This window comes from Aulostomus chinensis, chromosome 5 (assembly GCF_037954235.1).
Source record: "Aulostomus chinensis isolate RoL2024-O1b breed Wild chromosome 5, RoL_Achi_v1.0, whole genome shotgun sequence".
Taxonomy (NCBI): domain Eukaryota; kingdom Metazoa; phylum Chordata; class Actinopteri; order Syngnathiformes; family Aulostomidae; genus Aulostomus; species Aulostomus chinensis.
Genome location: NC_141324.1, coordinates 27,434,110 through 27,454,113, shown reverse-complemented (window position 1 = coordinate 27,454,113; position 20,004 = coordinate 27,434,110). Strand labels below are relative to the sequence as shown.

General features: G+C 48.8%; 1 protein-coding gene across 1 annotated transcript in view; it reads left to right on the top strand.

Annotated features, from left to right (window-relative positions):
• The window catches only part of st6galnac3 (ST6 (alpha-N-acetyl-neuraminyl-2,3-beta-galactosyl-1,3)-N-acetylgalactosaminide alpha-2,6-sialyltransferase 3), a 74,849-nt gene that overhangs the window by 935 nt on the left and 53,910 nt on the right, over positions 1 to 20,004 (top strand). The window lies entirely within an intron of this gene.

Here is a 20,004-nt window from a genome sequence, read left to right as displayed (position 1 = left end):
TAAATCCATCGACTCGTGTGGCCTCCCGGGAGCTGCGGCGGATGACCCATGAGTGAGTGAAGCGCTCTGAGGCGCTGCTTCATCCGTCAGCTCTCTACCGCTGATCTGAAGTCAGCCAGCAGGGAACCCCGAACCTACCTGGGCCACATGAACCAGGTCTGATCTGGAGGCGTCCCCAGACCAATCTGGAGACGCAGTCCCTCCACCTGGTCCTCGTTCGGGCACCGCCGGCCCCTCCCTCTGTGCCCATCTCTGATCTGTACAAGACAAAAAAAAACTTCACTTGCTGTCACAAAGACACACAAATGCGTCCTTGGCGCGGCTCGTCATCGCCAACTAAATGATTTAAATGATTTAAAACACATTTCCAAAAGATGAGACACCCACATTCACACAAAGGGACTAAAAATAAGCGCTTATACCTATTTAGGTATGAACGGCGCTGTAGTGACGCTTGTACCTGCAGGACTGTGTCCCACCATCACAATCTTCCCGCCGCTCCCCGTCGCTCAGGTGGCCCAGCTCGTTCCCCCACCTCAACCGGGCTCGTGAAGACGTCGTACACACAACAGTAGCTGGGAGAAAAGAATCACTAGCATCCGCCAGGCTTCGCTTTCTGTCTGCCAGACTAAACTTGGGGCTAAAAAAAAAAAAGAAAAAAAAAGTGCAACAGCTTCCAACCAACTGGTGCGCGAGAAGAAGAAGCCGAATAATTTCTTCCTAAACATTGAGAAACCAAAGTCGTTGACCTCAGGAAGACTCGGACCGACCAAACTACACACAGGGCCCCAGCCCCCCCCCCCCCCCCCCCCTTCCCACAGAGACTCTAAAAGCCTGGATGATGACATTCAATAAACACATGATGTGCAGACTCAGGCATGTTGAAGTTTACACTGCCCCCCCCAACACACACACACACACACACATACACACACATTCCCTTCCACTTTGAACAGTATCATATTTGAGGGCCCCACCTCCCCTGTCAACCCCCCCTAGTCTTCTTTGAAACGGGGGCCTGAAACCCCGCCTCGACACCGCGGCGGCTGATGCTCTCTGACCTCCCGTTGAGCTGCGAAGCGTCCGTCCTCCATGAGCGCCTCGATAGTCCCCAGGCTCAACGTGTAGCAGCTTTCCTTCTTCTTCCTGCCTCTCTTCTGGGCCCGCCTCAAACATCTAACGCCGCGGGGGCCGCAAGAACTTAGAGTGGATAGCGATCACAGCAGCAGAGATTATGAGCTGCACCCCCCCCCCCCCCACACACACACACACACTCACCCCCCCCCCCCCCAATCCATCGCTGACATCTCTGATGCACCCGCAGGACAGGCAGCATCACCGCTGCCTCCCCCTCCTCCTGCTGTCCACGGGGAGGAGAGTGTCCGTGTCACCGCTGCCAGACTGGATAACAACTTCTACCTGCAGGCTGTGAGGCTGTGAGGATCCTCAGCAGCTGTGCCTCCACCCCCCCCCCCCCCAAACAGGAACCTTGACAGGAAAAGTCACTCACATTTTGACTCCACAAATATCACCACAATAAAACCCGCCCCCAGCTGCTGCTTTGATGCTCTGTAGGTCGGTGCCGTGCGCGACTCCTGGTATTTGGAGTCACTTTGTCACAGACGTGCCTGCACGCACACGCGGGGCAGTAACTCAGAAATGAAGCAGTGACGTCATTTGTCTTGAACGTCCTAAACTTTTCGCTCCGGGCAGAAGACGAGACGTCACTGGGAGACCGTCCAACGTTGACAGCAGGTTGTTGCGGTTGGGATTGAAGAGTGGAGGTGATTTCAACTCAGCCTGACGGAGGATGTAGCAGCGACCTCAGCTAGCTTGATGCTGTAGTGGAGGTGTGCCGCCGCCGCTGACTTCATCAGCTTATTTTAGAGGTTTGAAGTTTCTTCTGTTAACGGACACGTATTTGTCAGCCACACCTGACAAATTCAGACGGTCGACTTCCGTCTTGGTCCGAGGCGTCACTGGCTGGTGGCTGGCGTGTGTGAATCAGCTGATGCTATTTTATATCTGCAAATTCATTTTTGCCAGACTTTTTTCTTCTTCTTTTTTATTGCCAGCTTGGTTGAGCTGCAGTTTTGGAACTACAGTTGAAGAGCAGCACTCCGCTCCTCGTGTGTGACTTGCACATGTAGAATGACTTGGCTTGACTTGCTCTAATGAATAATGATGAGGCCATAAAGCGGAGAGGAAATGAAACAGCGATGGTGGTCACGCTGGCTGCTGACTGACTCTCATGGGCTCGTTAACGATCGTTGACCAACACGTTTAACAGGTTAGGTTTCTGTGAATTGTGCTTTTATGCGAGTAACAACAGGGCGTGAAGCTCGGCATCGTCACATCAGACCGCTGCTGCGAGCAGAGACGGTGCAACGCGTAACCGGCGGAATGGCTCGGATCTCCCAAGTATGAAAACACGACGCAACATCCAAGCGAGAAGACTCGTACAAAAACTCTTCCTGAACGGATTAACGTCACGAGAGGATGAATAAAGCCGAGAGCGCCTCGCCTTTTATGTCCTCGGCGTAGTGGGCAGCTTGTCTCCTTCCATCAGAAAGTGGACGTGCTGCTGGGTCAGTGTGGTGCGCCATGGACGTACCACGAACACAGAGAGTGCACTTCGCTAGCTCATCTGATTAGCCTTTCAGCCTCCCTGCCTCAGGGTCATCAGCTTGTTGAGGGGTGCTAAGTTGTTAGTCTCCCGTCGTCATCATCATCATCTTCATCATCATTATCATCGTTTAAATGAGTTTTTTGTCATTTTTTTTTAGTGTCTTGCGTGTCGGGGAGCTGGTGATGTGTTCAAGTGCGTCAGAGGTAGATTTCTGCACTCAGCGACCTGCTCAGGTTGGGATGGTGACAGTTGTTGGCCTGGCGCTCGGCTCGCTACTTAGTTCATGTTTACAGTTGGCAAAAGAGGCCTGCAGAGAGAGATGTGTCATGCAGGGTTCTGCCTTTGTTAGCTTGTGTTTTTAATTGGGGTGAGTTCATCCGTAAAGATTTGTGCTTGAGCTGGGGAAGGCTGCTGCTGCTGCCGCTGCCACCGCCGCCGCCGCCGCCCCCGCTGTTGTTGTCCTCCGTCAGAACTGAACCAGATGAGTCCTCGTCAGGTCTCGTTTACAGGTAGAGATGCTGCTGTTACTCCTAAACCCATCTGGCAGAACAAGAGCAGCGCCGCCAGCGTGTGTGATGGGTTCATGCAGGTACAAACAAGCTGAAAACATGCAGACGTACGCAAAGAGGATTTCAAATGACTGCATTGGCACTTTTATCACCTACTCATCAGTTTTTCATTGATTTTACTTAAAAAAAAAAAGCATTTGTTGGCCTGGATATGCTCATGTGCTGTTTTTATCAAATTGCATCCCCACCCCCCCTCCTGCATGCAGGGTAGATTTTTTCCCTTGGAGTTCTGTAGAAGTGACATGTTAGCCTGCCAGGGATATTGACTCCATCTGTGTGATGCTAATCTCGATCATTAGCATCCGAGAATCAGCGTCTTTGTAAAGATGCAGGCTGAATGTGAAGCCGGAGACGACAATGAGATGCTGTTTGTTGGCCTGACTACTTAAACCTGGGTTTAATGAGTTGAGTCTGGCTGGAGTGGTATGCAGGGTTGGGGGGGGGGGGGGGGGACTGAGTTGACACCCTGCTAGGCTTAGCATCTTGGATTATAATACGAAATGTATTTGAATACATTATTCAACCACAGAGCCCCCCGCTAACGGGTGCTGTGTTAGCTCTCACCTGCAGGACCGCTATCATCCATGCACACCCTCTTGCTACAGCTTAGAGGAATAAGGTTAGCTTGGTTTAGAGCAGTGTTTCTCAACTGGGGGCCCCTGGACCCCTAGTGGTCCTTGGTGTAATTGCAAGGGGTCCATGAAAATAAAATATCTTCAGAAGTAACTCAGTAACTTGCAAGGTTCAGGTTAGTGCTTGAAATGAAGCTAGTGTTTAAGCTAGTGTTTAAGCTAATGTTTAAGCTAATGTTACAAACAAACAAACAAAGAAGAAGAAGAAGACAAGCACAGTTACACAAAGAAGAAGAAGTAGATGAGGACATTTCACCTTTACTACAAGGAGAGACGACTCAAATAAAAAAAAAGTTTAAAATGCAGTTTCTGCTGTTTTTATCAAATTACATCCCCACCTCCTAGATCAGGTGTGTGTGTGTGTGTGTGTGTGTGTGTGTGTGTGCGTGTGTGCGTGTGTGTGTGTGTGAGGGGTCCTCAGGGTCAGTCAAAAGTATGCAGGGGGTCCAGGACCCCAAAAAGTAGAAATTATAACCACTAGGAAATTTAACTCTAGGCAACATCAGATTACAACCCGAGTCTGAGCTCTTTTTTGCGTTATATTTCTCTTAATGTAACTCTTCGTCAAAATCTGTCAACTCCAACACGTCTGCCTCCATTCCAGCCGCGGCCCAGCGGCACCGCTGCCCACAGCAACCAGCTCAGGGAGCGCTTCATGCGTTGTATGCTAAGAGGTCAAACTCAGGCTCAAAGGTCATCTAACTGTGCAGCCCTCACTCTTATTGGTCTTCCTCTCCAGAGGTGCTGCAGCAGTGATGGACGTGCAGCGTGCGCCCAGTCTGGCTGGAGTTCCGGGGAGAAATGGAACTTCCTCCCCTTTGTCCCGTGTGTTACAGCGGGAAGGCAGACTGATAAAAAGTGGCCCACCACAGGAATTTCAGGCTGCTGAACGAGGCTGAGTTCATATTCAGCGCGTTATCACGTCCCTGCTCGGATTTCCCTTTGTGTCATTCTCACCTTTTGTCCTTCTTGAGTGTGAACTTTTTTGGAATCCACTGATTTTGGGTTGCAGTCTGGCCGCTCGGCGTCCCAGTGGGAAACGGCGATGTATTTGTAACTCTGTAGTGGACGGATCAGAACCGGGTACCTGACTGAGGTGGAGCCCACCCACTCAATATGAAACGCTTGGAAAGCTCAAACCCCAGATGCTCTGCGGCGTCCGAGTTGGCTTCATGCTTCTGGAAGTTGCTGCTCGGTGCTTTACCAATGATTCATGAATACCACATGCAAGTAAAAAACCAATTCCACCAGGAGTGGGCAGGAAAAACGAACAGTCAGCGGAGTTTGATGTTGTTTTGAATGTTTGCACGTAACCGGAGCGTCATTATGGGCTGGTTTCTGTCTTCTTAGTGGTTTGATGAGATCTTTATTCAGATCTCGCAGGAAAGTCTCTGCTTTTGTCTCCCCCCCCCCTTTTTTTTTTGAGCCATCAGGTTAGCAGCTGTATAATCACGCTAATGTAACCTACATCTGTTGTGCTCACACGCATACACAGGCTGCTGCAGCAGCTAGTCAGACGGGTAGTTAAGACAGAGTGGTAGCCGGCGGTGATAACCTGGCTGCAGAGCTGGCAGCAGTCCACAGCAGCAGCAGTAAGTGGGCCAGAGAGCCGACCTTCGGCTCACCCAAGGAATCTCTTCTACTTCTGGGAAGACTAAAGGCTTTGCTTCATCTCGCCGCGCTTGGTCAGGCGTGTTGCTGAGATGGTCTAATCCCAGCTGCTGGAATCATTTGCCACTGGGCCAATCTGGGTAATTGAGCTCTGTGGACATGAGCCTGATTTTGGTGTTCTTGGTTTTTTTTAATCACTTTGACTCCGTGTGGACAAATGGCAAAGAAAGACCAGAGTTCAATGAGAGTGTTCATGGCGTTTGTCTTGATGAGTCTCTGTAGTCACAGCGGGACGTAATCCCGTTATTACTGCACATGTAATCACACGGGAGCTCTCGGTGATGTCGAGTTTTCATGCCTCCACGCCGCCGATAGCAGCAGCCTGCAGACAGGAGGTTTTTAGGTCTGTCCCTCCAACCCTCCACCCCCCCTAGCCCCGCCCCCCAGAGCACCCCAAGGCAGCACAGTTAATAGGAAACAAAAAAAGGAACTCTATCGTCAGAATCGATTGATTGACGCGTACTGCAAATTTGAGTGTCTTTTTCTTTCACGCCAACTGACGTGGGGACTCCAAATCAGCACCAGCTGTTAGTTCTGTTCGTGACGCTGACCCGGGCTGGATCGGGTCTGGGCAGGAGAAGGTGTACGAGGCCTCGGGGGGTTATCCTCCTCGTCTTAGGATCGCTTGCAGATAATTAGATTGTTTCAGCAGTGTTTGTTTTTAACTACACTTGTCGATCCGACTTCACTTCTGTAGCCTGAGGGATTAAAGGGTCACACAACATTTCAGGATTACCACTGGCCTCTTAACACTCGACGCTACCATCGGATGTGGTAAGGACCGTGTGACCAGCTGGGCGCTATCAGTAGAATCTGAGCTGCTAAGACGGTAGATCGCCTCGCCGCGGTCAGATGGCGTCGGTCAGCTCTGATGGCTCCCTGGACCGACTTTGGATTTTTTGGGTTTGAACCCGATCCTGAGGTCAGGGGACTGCTGTGTAGCCATCACGTGAACTGGATCACATCGTGGAAGTTTTTTTTTGTTTTTGTTTGTTTTGTTTTCCTCCAAAGAAGCAAGAATGGATTTAACAAGCGCGAGGGTAAAATATAAACATGTCAACAAATCACCATTATTGCTGTTGTTCAGCACGTCTGCGCTGTTGAAAGAAGAAAAAACCCTGTAGTGAATCGTCCTGAAACCCAATCGTGTTCTTATGTGGTGATATGACTCAGCAGGGTTTGGCTTTTTTCTTTTTTGGTTTTTATTATTGATAAAGCAGTTGATCAGCTCAGGTTGTTTTCCCGTCCATCCTCTAACAGGCTGATGTTTATAGCTCTCATAGTCTCCTCATCTGCGCAGTAATGTTCTAACTCATGGATAATTTCTTCATAAATATATATAAAAAAACTGCACAACAGATCAAAACTCGGAATTGCTTGTTTTGTTCAACCAACAGTCCCAAAGCACAAGAATCTAAAATGAGGACTGCTGCGAGTACTTCGTTGGAATCCGACGGAAACTGCAAATGCACTTAAATTCATTGAATGATAAACTGAAACAAAAAGTTGATTCGTCCTCTGTTGACTAAGAAGTGAAGGAGTGAAACGTCCAGAGTTCAGGGAAATTGATTCAGCAGTGAAGTTTCCAGTTTTATGGTGGAATATAAAACCTACAAAAGAAAAACTTGCAGGGAAAGAGTTTGCACGCTTGCAATTTAATCAACTTCTTCTCAGTTCCGTGTCTCTCTCATCCCCGGGGAACTTTAAACTGTAGCTACGTTTCTGGGCTTTTAGAGCTTTTATATCCTCACTTTCCACTCATTTTCTAGCGTGAAGTAGTTACATATAACCTCCGGCATGTTGGACTCATTTTAGCATGTTGTGCCATTGCTGGATTACATTTGGCACGTCTTCCCGGCACATTGTACTCTTGGCAAGGCCCGGGAGCTTGTTGTAGTCTTGGCAAGGGTGAAGGGCTCGTCGGCACAGGGGTGATCCAAAGCCCCGGAAGAGCCAGATCAACGGAGGCCATGTTTGAGGAGTGGCGCTCTCCGTACGCTCGGATGCATCTCGTGCTCTTTTCCCACTGCGCGTGGATGAATTATGGAGGCTTTTTAAAGCAGGATAAACCTGCCGCAAAAAGCTGGTCTCTTTGTGAGTAGAAGAGTTGCCCCCTTGCTTTTTTTTCCTTTTTTTTTTTCCTTTTTTTTTTTTGATGCTTCACATTTGACATCATGAACGTGCAGGCAAACAGGGTGAACTAACAGTAGGGGAGGAAGCTGCGTGGAGGACAGTGACGCTGGCTCCTGTTTTATGATGTCTCAGCTGTGAAAGTCCTGGTAGGAGGCGTTGTGTTTTGGGGTTTTCCAGCCGTCTGTCCGTCACATTCTCATTAACACAATATCTCTCGTGTGCTTTTTGATGACATTTTCCCAATGTGGCTCAAATGTGCGTTGGGACTCAAGGATAAACTGAAAAGTCACCTCACGTAAATGCGATGCCTCTGGATTAACGGGGGGAGGGGGGATTCTCTACATTTGTCGCAGACTTTCCACCGAGGATGATCTGAGAATGTTTTGGTGGTCAGAGGTCACAGGAACACAAGTACTTTCCTTCAAATTGTACAAAGGCGTGTTGGCACTTGAAGATGAATTTTAAACATTTTGCTCGTCAAAGGTCAAAGCTTCAAGTTAGTTTTTTTGGCCAATAGAAAAAAAAAAAAGCTTTAGAGATTCAAAACCAACTCGCAGGTTGAGCGGAGAGACGAGAAACGCTTGCTTTGCTTGCTTGATCTGTTCAGCTTTCAGTCCGAGTGGTGCTTGTCGTACTGGATCGCTTGCGTTAACATGCCAGCGTCGGCAGAAGTGTGCTTTTCAAATTATAAATAATTTTGCCCAGTTAAGTCTGAACACAATTCAAGAGTCCGGACCAGTAAAGCTGATCCAGGCTGAAGCCATCAGTAGGGTAGAACACCCTCCGTCCCAGGGGCCGGCCGCTGTAATCCTGTATGTATTTTCTCAACAGCTTTTCCAGACAGTGAGGTGGCAAAACCAGGCTTGACTGTTACCCTGAGTAACGTCTGATTTTGTGCAGCTTGCCTTGAGCTCTCAGCGCTCCGCCCTTGAACCAAGCCTGTGAGCAAGCAGAAAATCTCTGTAATTGCATTAGCGTTGTCCAACTGCGTGCACTATGCAAGGCCTGCTCCCTGCAGACCAGCTTTTTAGCTAAATTTATGACTCTGACCTGTAGGCCCGTGTTCAGATCCTCTGTGTACAACATCAGATAACCCCGATGAATGTCCTGGTAGGAACTGGCCACATCCGGCCATCTCCTTCTCTTGTTGAAGTCAGTGGCGTCCTCAGCCAGGTCTGCTCACACTCTGTCCTGAGGGCTCTTGACCGAGCTTGCTAATAAAGTGCCACTGTTATTATCCCCAGTGGGAACCAGGCGCTCCTCTGGGCGCCAGCTCAGGGCGGCTGGTTGCTTCTACGAGCTGAAGAGGTTGACAGACACAAATAGAGCCTGGTTCAGTGAAGGCATTAAATAAAGTGCAGTCATTATTATTATTATTTATTTATTTTTTTTTATAGAAATCTAACATCTGCTCAGTGCCCTGGAACCTCCTCCTGTTGTGGTCAAAAAAAAAAAAGGGCAGAGGTTCAGAATGCCTCCGTGTTCTCTGGGTATTGTAACCTGCGCTCAGTGAGCCTGCTGCTGTTGTCAGGGACGACCTGTGCTGCTGTTGGCCTCCTCGCTGGGCTGCGATTAGGTTTGCATTCCAGCTTCATATCGATCTCTCCGACGACCGCAGCTGCTTTTGTTTTTGTTGTTGAATATGACTCAGCTGTCACTTCCCCAACCCTGACAAACACACACACACACACACACACACACGCACTGAATGCCATGCCGCCCCATCCCTCAGCTTTGCCAGCACAGTGCAGCTGCAGCAGCACCACGTAGGCTTTGACTCTGCAAACTTTATTGTTGTTTTCCAGCACCAACACCTGCGTGCGCGGCGTGGCCGTTCTGTTTGGTGGCCTTTGAGTCATCGCGGTTTGTTTATCGGGTGCCACATCTGCTCCATTAAAGTTTAACAATGCTGCTCTTGTAGCTTTTGGAGGCCCCTAACAATCTAAGAGGATTAATGAGAACAAAAGGCCGTGATGGCAAATCACTTGAATTATTTTTGAGGTTAGAAACTGCAGCAGCTTTGAACAAAGAGGATTTGTTCCACTCCGTTGAATTTTTCAATATAAAAACAGCGTAATATTCACAATGAAAAATGTCCTAAAATGCTGAAAAGGAACATTAATTGTCCTTTAAGTGGACTGTGGTGGCAGAGGGTTTAGCGTTGTGTGCCAGAACGCCGCCGTGAGTCTGTCTACTCCTGCCCTGGGGTGTTTGTGTCAAACCTGTTACGCCACCAAAACCAGTCTGAGATGCACCGACCCACGTTTGCGCAGTTAGGAGCAGAGTTTGATACGCGTCTACCGTCATGAGTCTGATGCTAGAGGTCTGTGTTCCTGCTAGTTAAAGCTCCTGTTGCTGTGGTTGGTATTAGCATCATTGGCCTCGTAAACCCAACGGTGCTTCTTATTAGTCTAGTAAGAAATGTACATGAATATATTTAATTTGAATCTATTTCAAAGCGTTCTTCTGTACCCATGGACCGGGAGCGAGTCACGGTAGCTTACAGCGGCTTGGTATCCGACCCCGGCACCTCTCCGTCATTCGATGTGTCAGCACCGTCTGTATTGGGTTCCCGCATTTATGATCTGATTCCTTAATTATGGTTGTTAGTGGCTTCTTTACTACTGCTGATGGTATCAGAATCGTCCACGCAGGGATGAGTCGGCCTTTGCGTCTGTATAAAGTGAAACCTTGTCGTTTCCTAAGCTCGGCACTCGTCGTCGTGGAGCTTCATGAAGCTTCCTGATGCACGCTAGAGGTCTCTCCTGTCCTCAAACGTGGGACCTTGCAAAGTTCAGCTGAGATGCAAGAACACACACTTGACATCCACCCTAAACGATTTCAAAGCAGCAACTCAGAAACTCACGGGATTAAACGTGATTCACCAGCGCGATTGGCTGTGGGAATGAACTGTTATTCGTGTCAGAACAGGAGAAAGCACCGGAGAGCGCGGTACCGAGACGGCCATCTGCGGCGCCAGCTTGAGTCCATTTGAAGCTCAACGTAGGTCATTTTCCACGCTTGCATTTACAAATCATCTGGCCGTTTTCTCGGGTGAAAAGTCTCCAAATATCACCTCAAACGCATCTCTGGCGAGGCTGGATGTCTGTGTGTTCAGGCGTGGAAGGAAACCGGCGATGCAGTTTGCTCAGCCGTCCTGCAGGTGATGTACAACATCTGTCCAATCCTTTCATACTCTCAGATGCCAGTGTAGTTTGTGATAGATACACTCAAAATTCTCCGTGTGAGCAGTCATGCTGGGTGTAATCACATATCAACGAGATAGGCTCTATTATGGAGTTATGGATGGATGCCATTGAGTTTCAGGGGAAATATCAGTTACTAAATGTCAGTAATCCTGCAGTGGCATTTGGCAAATTGAAATGGATTTTGTGCGGTCAATGTTTCTCTCAACAGCCAGATTCCTGCCTGCCTTCGCCCTTCAAACACGGGGGAGACAGGCAACGTAAGTGCTGTGCTGCGCTAGAGTACAAATTCAGAATGAGTGAAGCACCTTCCCTCCACGTGCTGTTGAATTTCGTGTCGCTGTGAAAGCCGGTGGCCCAGAGTCTGGACATCTGCGCTGGACGCTTCATTCATTACTGTACAGTTGTGTTGTCCTTGGCTGCCGGTTTGTTCTCCTCTGCCCGCCGGCCATCTGCGATCATGAGGGCCAGCACTTAAAAACGTGAATATTTCAGTAGGATGAGGCCACAGCGGCTCTCGCCACAAATGAGAGGCAGAGGTCAGTGTGTGCGTGCTGGGGCAAATGCTGCGAGACATTTTGTTTCCTCTGAATACAACCCTTGGTAATGGAATTCTGAGGGATTCTGGATGCGGAGAGTTGGGATATTTTGCCACGCTTTGGCTCCATGCACCCGTGAAGCACAAGTGAGTGGAGCAGGTGGTTCGACACATGGAGCTATTTCAGCTCTTATTTCTGGGCTGTCCCATCTCCACGCTGCATTTATTGAGGTTTTTGTGTGTGTGTGTTTGTTTTTGCTCTTCTATGGAATGGCGACGTGTTGCTACCAGTCAGAGAGAGAAGGTGGCGGTCGAATCTGCTCGTAACACCAGCTGATGTTTACTGTACGCCGGCGCGTCCATGTCATCTCGCAGCAGTGAGGACGAGAGATGCCCTCCAGCATCAAGAGTGGTTCCCACACCTGCTTGCACAAGTCTGGAATGGGAAGGCAGACAATGTTGATACACTGACAGTGGTCAGCCTGTGATATTATGGCATGAAATCCAGAACCGAGTCCAGGGAGACCAGGCCCCCCTGACTGACAGTGGAAACTGACCAGCAGAGTGACACGCGTCGTGTTGGGTATGCGTTGTTCCAGGTAGACTCCTCCTCTCAAACATATTCAGGAACTCAAGTCCTGCAAAGAAGGAGTATTTTTCTTTGCCTCGTAGGTTCTTCTCCAGTGAGCGAGGACACCAGAGCTCCACCCCACCATTTCTGTGAAACTGCTGTGTTGTTTTTTTCCCCCCTGCTCGTCCTGAAAGTTTGCAAAGGGGGACTGAATATTGTGGAGTGTTTAATCCTCTATACTTGAGGGGATTATGTTCCATTTGATATCAGATATGCATTAGTCAAATGGGTTTGGACTGCTTTCCCAGTCGCTGTCACGCACACCAGCACATGTGTGCAGGCGCGCACATGCTCTTCCATCCACTGATTAACACTGAGACTTTCAGTGTTTTGGTTTCTAACAATGGTGAAACAAGTATGGGCGTGTCCCTGTCTGTGCCCCCCCCCCCCGCCCCGCCCCGCCTCGCAACAAAAACAAACGTCTCTCTTTCTCGGCCCAGATAAAGAGTCTCTGCGATGCTCTCTACCATAATGATGCACCAACATGCCAGCGGAGCAGATTAGTGTTCATTTGACCTGGATTGAAGGATTTTCTTCTTATATGTCACCACTGATAAGGGTGATACATCAGAAGTAGCAGCAGCAGCGTTCAGATATTTGATTGCTGAGCCACAGGAGGCCAGGCGAGAGGTGCAGAGACGAGTCTCACTGTCACATGGTCTGGCCCCCAACCAGGTTTGAGGAACGGAGCAAAAGACGGTTCTTAGTTGCTTAGTTGTCCTTTGAAATAAAAACATCCCAGAATTGAAATGCTGAAATGGATCAAATCACTCACCGCGTCTTTTTGAACTAAACGCTCTGCAAGGTGACTTCAGAGCAGTGCGACCGGGGGAGACGTCCTGGGATATCAGCCAGCAGCGCGGTTGCTAGTTTCTCAAGAAAGTTTTTTCCATACGAGAGATACAATTATTCATGAGCCTCCTCTTCATTGTCCAAAAAGGTACAGCTCTTAGTGATGGTGGAGAGGCATCCTCTCTAGACTCCTGACGTGTCATCTCGGTCCCCAGTCACAGAGCTAGCTAGTTGCTAAAGTAGCCAACAGAGAGGCAAACTCTTTGCAGGCATCAAAATGTGGCCACGTTATGCATCAGCTGCTGAAACAAGGACTAACGTTTCCCTGATTTACAGGGAGAAGTAAAGCAGAGAAACCAGCAAACCCCAGTGGAGGCCTCAGTACGCGCTGGTTGTACACTCATGGTGCTGGTTTTACACTCATGGTGCTGGCTGTACACTCATGGTGCTGGTTGTACACTCCTGGCTGTACACTCATGGTGCTGGTTGTACACTCATGGTCCTGGCTGTACACTCATGGTGCTGGTTGTACACTCATGGTGCTGGCTGTACACTCATGGTGCTGGCTGTACACTCATGGTGCTGGTTGTACACTCATGGTCCTGGCTGTACACTCATGGTGCTGGTTGTACACTCCTGGCTGTACACTCATGGTGCTGGTTGTACACTCCTGGCTGTACACTCATGGTGCTGGTTGTACACTCATGGTGCTGGTTGTACACTCCTGGCTGTACACTCATGGTGCTGGTTGTACACTCATGGTGCTGGTTGTACACTCCTGGCTGTACACTCATGGTGCTGGTTGTACACTCCTGGCTGTACACTCATGGTGCTGGTTGTACACTCCTGGCTGTACACTCATGGTGCTGGTTGTACACTCCTGGCTGTACACTCATGGTGCTGGTTGTACACTCATGGTGCTGGTTGTACACTCATGGTGCTGGTTGTACACTGCTGGTTGTACACTCATGGTGCTGGTTGTACACTGCTGGTTGTACACTTATGGTGCTGGTTGTACACTCATGGTGCTGGCTGTACACTCATGGTGCTGGCTGTACACTCATGGCGCTGGTTGTACACTCATGGTGCTGGTTGTACACTCCTGGTTGTACACTCATGGTGCTGGTTGTACACTGCTGGTTGTACACTCATGGTGCTGGTTGTACACTTATGGTGCTGGTTGTACACTCATGGTGCTGGCTGTACACTCATGGCGCTGGTTGTACACTCATGGTGCTGGTTGTACACTCCTGGTTGTACACTCATGGTCCTGGCTGTACACTCATGGTGCTGGTTGTACACTCATGGTCCTGGCTGTACACTCATGGTGCTGGTTGTACACTCATGGTCCTGGCTGTACACTCATGGCGCTGGTTGTACACTCATGGTGCTGGTTGTACACTCCTGGTTGTACACTCATGGTGCTGGCTGTACACTCATGGTGCTGGTTGTACACTCATGGTCCTGGCTGTACACTCATGGTGCTGGTTGTACACTCATGGTCCTGGCTGTACACTCATGGTGCTGGTTGTACACTCCTGGTTGTACACTCATGGTGCTGGTTGTACACTCCTGGTTGTACACTCATGGTGCTGGCTGTACACTCATGGTGCTGGTTGTACACTCATGGTGCTGGCTGTACACTCATGGTGCTGGCTGTACACTCATGGTGCTGGCTGTACACTCATGGTGCTGGCTGGTGGCCCTGACGGCAGGAGCTCCACTCATCTAAAGGGCGACACTTGTATTCATTCAATTTATTCTTTTGAAACGCTTCATGCCTCACATTTTGTGCCTTTATTATGTTTATTCTGTGCTGTTGCAATATTTCTTAATTGCTATATACATATATGTATATATACATGAATATGTGTGTATATGTATATATGTGTATATATACATATATGTGTGTATATATGTATATCTATCTATATGTAGATATATAGATAGATATACATGCAAATCTGAAGCAGTATATAATTGAATTGGGGAGGTGGGGGATTAGGGATTATGAGAAATTTCGCGAATCGCCGACCAAACTGCCGATGAAGAGAAGATTTAAGTTAAAGAGTGGGTTGTCTGAGTCTGCTGATAGTCTGGGTGACGCATCCTCCTCTTCCTCCCAGTGTGAGGTGAGTGCCCCCTCTGCTGGCCTCAGCAGGGATCAGCAGGCTTCAAACCTCCCAGACGAGGAGTGAACTCTGCTGCAGGGAAGCTCGGCATCCTCTCAGCCTGCATGAGGGCAGCATGTGCAACACGTCCTGCTGCTCTGATTTGTACGCAGCGAAACACCTAAATAAAAACAAAACAAAAAAACAAAACAAAAGACGTTGCTCATGAATACAATTAATCAAAAATCTTCACAGTCATAAACCTAAAGTATCAACAATAGCATCTTCAAATTGTGTTGTAGTTCTCCTTCACATTCCTCATCGCAGTCAGGGCTCCTTTGGGTGAAATTTGGATTGGAGGGGAACTTGAGTGTGACCATGTTACCAGCAGAGACTCAGCCTCTTCCTCTCAAGAAACCAACGATTTGTTGTGTTGTATTTGGATGACTTTCGATGCGAGACCTTTGCTGGAAATATGACACCGACAAAGTAATGTGTCTGGACCCACTTTCAATCTCAAGAGTGGCTCTTTGTTTATGCTCCTGTCTCATTGCCCCGGAGAACATCACTAGGATTTAAAGGAGAGGCGGAGGAGGAGAGAAGGGGAGAGCGAGGCTGAGGACTCTGTAAATATTTTCTCAAACGCCTTAATTGAAATTGGATTTTACCTGCTCGCTGGACCGTGATGGCAAAAATCAGGTGCCAGGACGGTGGCGTCGCCTTTGCATTGCAAATGTAATATTCAGTTGTTTTCGCCATCGCCCAGGAGGCTCTCAAAAACAGCTAGCAGATATATTTTTCATAAGCGGTTTTCTTGTGTTTGAGCCTCTTATTATTCCAGGACCCATCATGCTTAGCTCTTCGGAATGAACGGCGCGGCCTTGTTGTTTACTGAGCCGCTGCTCTGGTCTTGGAGGGATATTGTATTCTCTTCATGCCCTGCAAGAGCCTGGTGGAGGTTAAATTTTGATTGCGCCGTATATACGGGGAAATGAACAACTAATTTGCTTTGAGTTTTCCATTCAGCACACAAGTGCAGCGGGCAGGGCTCGGTTGTACTGTAATACCCAAATGTACAGCTTGTTTAGTGTAGAGGTAGTGGGAACCTTGCGGCGGCGATTGATGCAGGCAGTCGTTTTCAGATGAAGCTTCACAGTGAACGGATGAATGTTCGACTGTGTCTACGGAGCCCTGCAGGCGTCACAAAACAGGTGAAAAATATAGAAAAATATGTACGAGATATAAGTTGACCCCGGGCTTTGGTTCGTCACTGGCCACCAGTCATGACTTCCTCCCACAATGTGATTAATCGGTGGCCACCAGTTGTTAAGTTGCACAAAATTCACTTTGTGGGAAAAGTTGCATTGTTTGGGAGGAAAAGTTTTATCTCCTGGCCACGTATTAATCAAACTGTGGGAACAAAATATACCTTGCGGCTCCAAATGAATCCATCTGTGGAGTGAAGTGATGCCTCCTGTCCCTGAATGTATAAATTCATGAAAATAAATTACAACTCCTGGCCAAAAATTAGTCAAATTATGGGAAAATGGAAACATATTGTGGCAGAAAATTCATCAAACTGTGGACAAAAATGATGTCTCATGGCCATAAATTGCAGGAAGTGTGTAAACCAGTGGAATCTCTCCTCGCCAGAGGAATCAGGTTGTGGGATCAAAGAGGTTCCTGGGACCTCCAATGAATCAAATCGCGTCTGGTGGCCTGAAATTATATCTTGTGGCCATGAATTCATCAAATCGAGGGACCAGCTTACGTTTCATGGTTTTGAAATAATACATTTTTGGGGGGTTCCGACTTGATCTGCTGCTGTTTCACTCTCACAAATTTGTACAGCAGTTTGCCATTCATCAGCCTCACTGGCACATTCTGACCATCCGTACCTTCACCCCCTGCTGTTTATGTCATCCAGTCACATGGGCTCTGCAAGACAGCCGGGGGGGGGTCCACGTGTCCCAGATCCCAATGATCCCACACGGATCTCAATTACCCAGACTGGGTTTCAGCACCATTAAAAAAAATAGCCTCTCAAAGCTTTTTGGCGACAGCCATAAGTGCCGCCGCAGGTAATGGCCGTCATTGTCTGATTGGATGGTCAGAAAAAAACAAGGTCACTGCGACCACACGTGGAGTCGTACTCCTCGTACAAAATGCTGTGACGCCGACTGAGAGCTCTGGCCGCTCTGCCTCCGCCAGCTGCTCTTAATGGCTCTGAGGTTTTGGCGCCGCTCGCGTACTCTCTTGCTGTTCTCCTCCCTCAACACTGAGCCTTTCCACTCCCCTATCAAACGGCTCAACAAGCTGACTCCTCCGTCGCCCTGACGGATGAGCAAACGAGGAGAGGAGTCGTGAACCTCGCGCCCGAGCTGGTGGAGGTTGAGCGACCCCGCCATGCCCACGCCGACCTCCCAGTCGCCCGCGGACTTTGACACATCGTTTCCCCCGTGACTTGTGCCCGGGCTCAGGTTGAAGCGGACAGAGACATTTTCTGTCCTGGTGTGAACAGACAGATGCTGCAATGCTGAGGCGTCTTTTTTCTTCCTCTCTCACTCATAAGAGCCCTCTTCTTCTTGAGGGATTGGCTTCAGACTCAACACCGACTTGTTGAACAGCTCGTGTCTGTTTTCAGAAAACAAGCTGCTATTTTTCTTCTCTTTAGAGAGAACATATAACAGGCTGACTGTGACGGGGCAGGGAAACAGTGGGTACGGCTTTTTTTAGGGGGGGGGGCATCACACAAACCCACAGGACCGCAGTGGTGTCCATTTGGGATGTCTGAAGGGAGTCGGGGTCTAATTATTGTTCCACTCCTGTTAGCGAGCAGAGAGCTATCCAGAAGTAGCCAGCTTGCTCAGTGGTGCACTTTCAGCTCTGTTAGCAGACGCAAACACCAACGGATCAAAATTAGCGATAAATCCCCTCAGTAGCTTGGTTGTTTCTACGGAACACACAGAAACATCCGGAAACAGCCCTCCCCCGGGGTCCGACTTGTGTTTCACGGAGTCTTCAGAGAGACTGGAGGAACTTGTGCCCGGCTCGCGAGGGGCCCTGCACGCGTTCTTTCGCTCGCCAGCGTACCATCAGAATGATTTTTGGAGGTGCGAAAGCTAGAAATGTTTCACATTGGCTGCTTGCAGTACAGTAAACGCGTTTCGCCGGCGATGGGGAGTGTTTGTCTCGCTGTTACATACGAGATCAAAGTTGAGAGCCCTCTGTTTGTGATCAAAGATGAGCGATAATGCCATGAAATTATGCATGATGTAACATACATGCAATTGGTAAAATGGGATCGGGTTGTCAGGGCAGCAAATGGTCACTGTCTTTTTCATCCCCCCAACTTGTTTGATCTCATCTGTGAGTAGCGAAGCCTCCGGCTCCTCTGTTGGGACGTTTGATGTTGGAGATCAGAGCTGTTGGTGGTGCAGGCTGTGGGGGCTTCACCATTACTGCGCCGCCACATCCAATCTTCTCCCCATCAGATAACTTCAAAGAAATCTGCAAAACACCCACCTTCCTAAAATTCAGAGTTCCCTACTGGTGCTTCCACTGTCCCACTGTGCGTCTGTCAGATTAGCAGCTGCGTATTGAAGCTGCCTGGTGCCCAAAAAAAAAAAACAAAAAAAAAATAACAACAACAACCCAAAACCCTGAAATCTCCCACCACCTCAGGCGCCGAGATGTTGTAGCTCGCCACAGATTTTCTTCATCTCTGTCTGGTTCTTTCACTCCTCTGTGCATTGATCTGCTGCGCCCTGCTGCCAGCAGCTTCTCCTCGGTGAGACCTTTCCTCGTCCTCCGTCTCTCATCCATTATTCATCCCTCCCGGGTCCCTCTGCCAAGCCGGAATACCTCTTACCTCCAGACGATCATTTTGCTGTTTCATAATGTATGAAACAATCACACCCTGGTTGTTACGGTGTTGATAGAGATGCTGAGACAGGAAAAAAAAGCAAAAAAAAAAAAAAGGAGATCACCGCGTTCGCCAACGGAGTGGAAATTGCAAAATTCACAGACAGGGCACCCAGACCCTCGCCGCCAATGACCACTCATGGTGATGAGCTCATGATGGGGCCGACGCCGGCGTTTTTAGCCTGTGAAAAGTCACACCAGTCAAAAAAACTCATGTTTGTTTTATCTATGGCAAAAGTGAAACGTTCCCTAAATCTTCCCCCTGAAATCGATGTCCGTCTATGTGTGACAGTTCGTCTGATCGCCCTCTAAACTTGGCGTGTGTGTGTGTGTGTGTGTGTGTGTGTGTGTGTGTAGTCTGGAGGAAGAGCGGCGGCGGCGAGTTGGAGGGTCTGAGATGACAGACAGAATAGGAGACTGAGACGGCACCTCTTAAGATGACGGACTGCGGTTGTGTGGTGACAACCAGAACGACCTAGATGACAGTCAGGATGACAGACTGGTGATGTCACTCAGGATTCTGCCAAAATGGTCAGAATGAGCCTTTTTGTTGTTGTTTTTGTTGTTGTTTTTGTTGTTGTTGTTGTTGTTGTTGTTGTTGGTGCCAACATGACGAAAGATAACCGCGCCAAACAGGGCGCGCACATGTAGCGCAAACGTAGCTGAGTCAGATGATCGCTTGCTATCAATAGATCGCCTTGTGATTGGATGGCATCCAGAGATGACGCCCCCCCACCCCACCCCCACCCCCGCCATCAGTGGCATCATTTCAGATTGACTGACATTAAAACATTGTTAGAAAACAAAGTAAATACATAGAAGTTTTACGTAATAACTTGGAAAACTGTGCCAACTTTAAGTAAAGGAATAAGAACTTGTGATACACAGGTTTGATGAAAGTGTATTGTATATCCATCCATCCGTCCGTCCATCCATCCATCCATCCATTTTCTTCCACTTATCCTGTTAAGGGTAGTGGGTGGAGCCTATCCCAGCAGCCTTCAGGCGAGAGGTGGGGTTCCCCCTGGACAGGTCATCAGTCCATGGCAGGGCCAACACATAGAGACAGACAACCATTGGCTCTCCCAGCCACGCCTACGGTCAATTTAGAGTCTGGATTAACCTGGTCCCTCTTGATGGCTTTGGACTGTGGAGGAAGCTGGAGTAC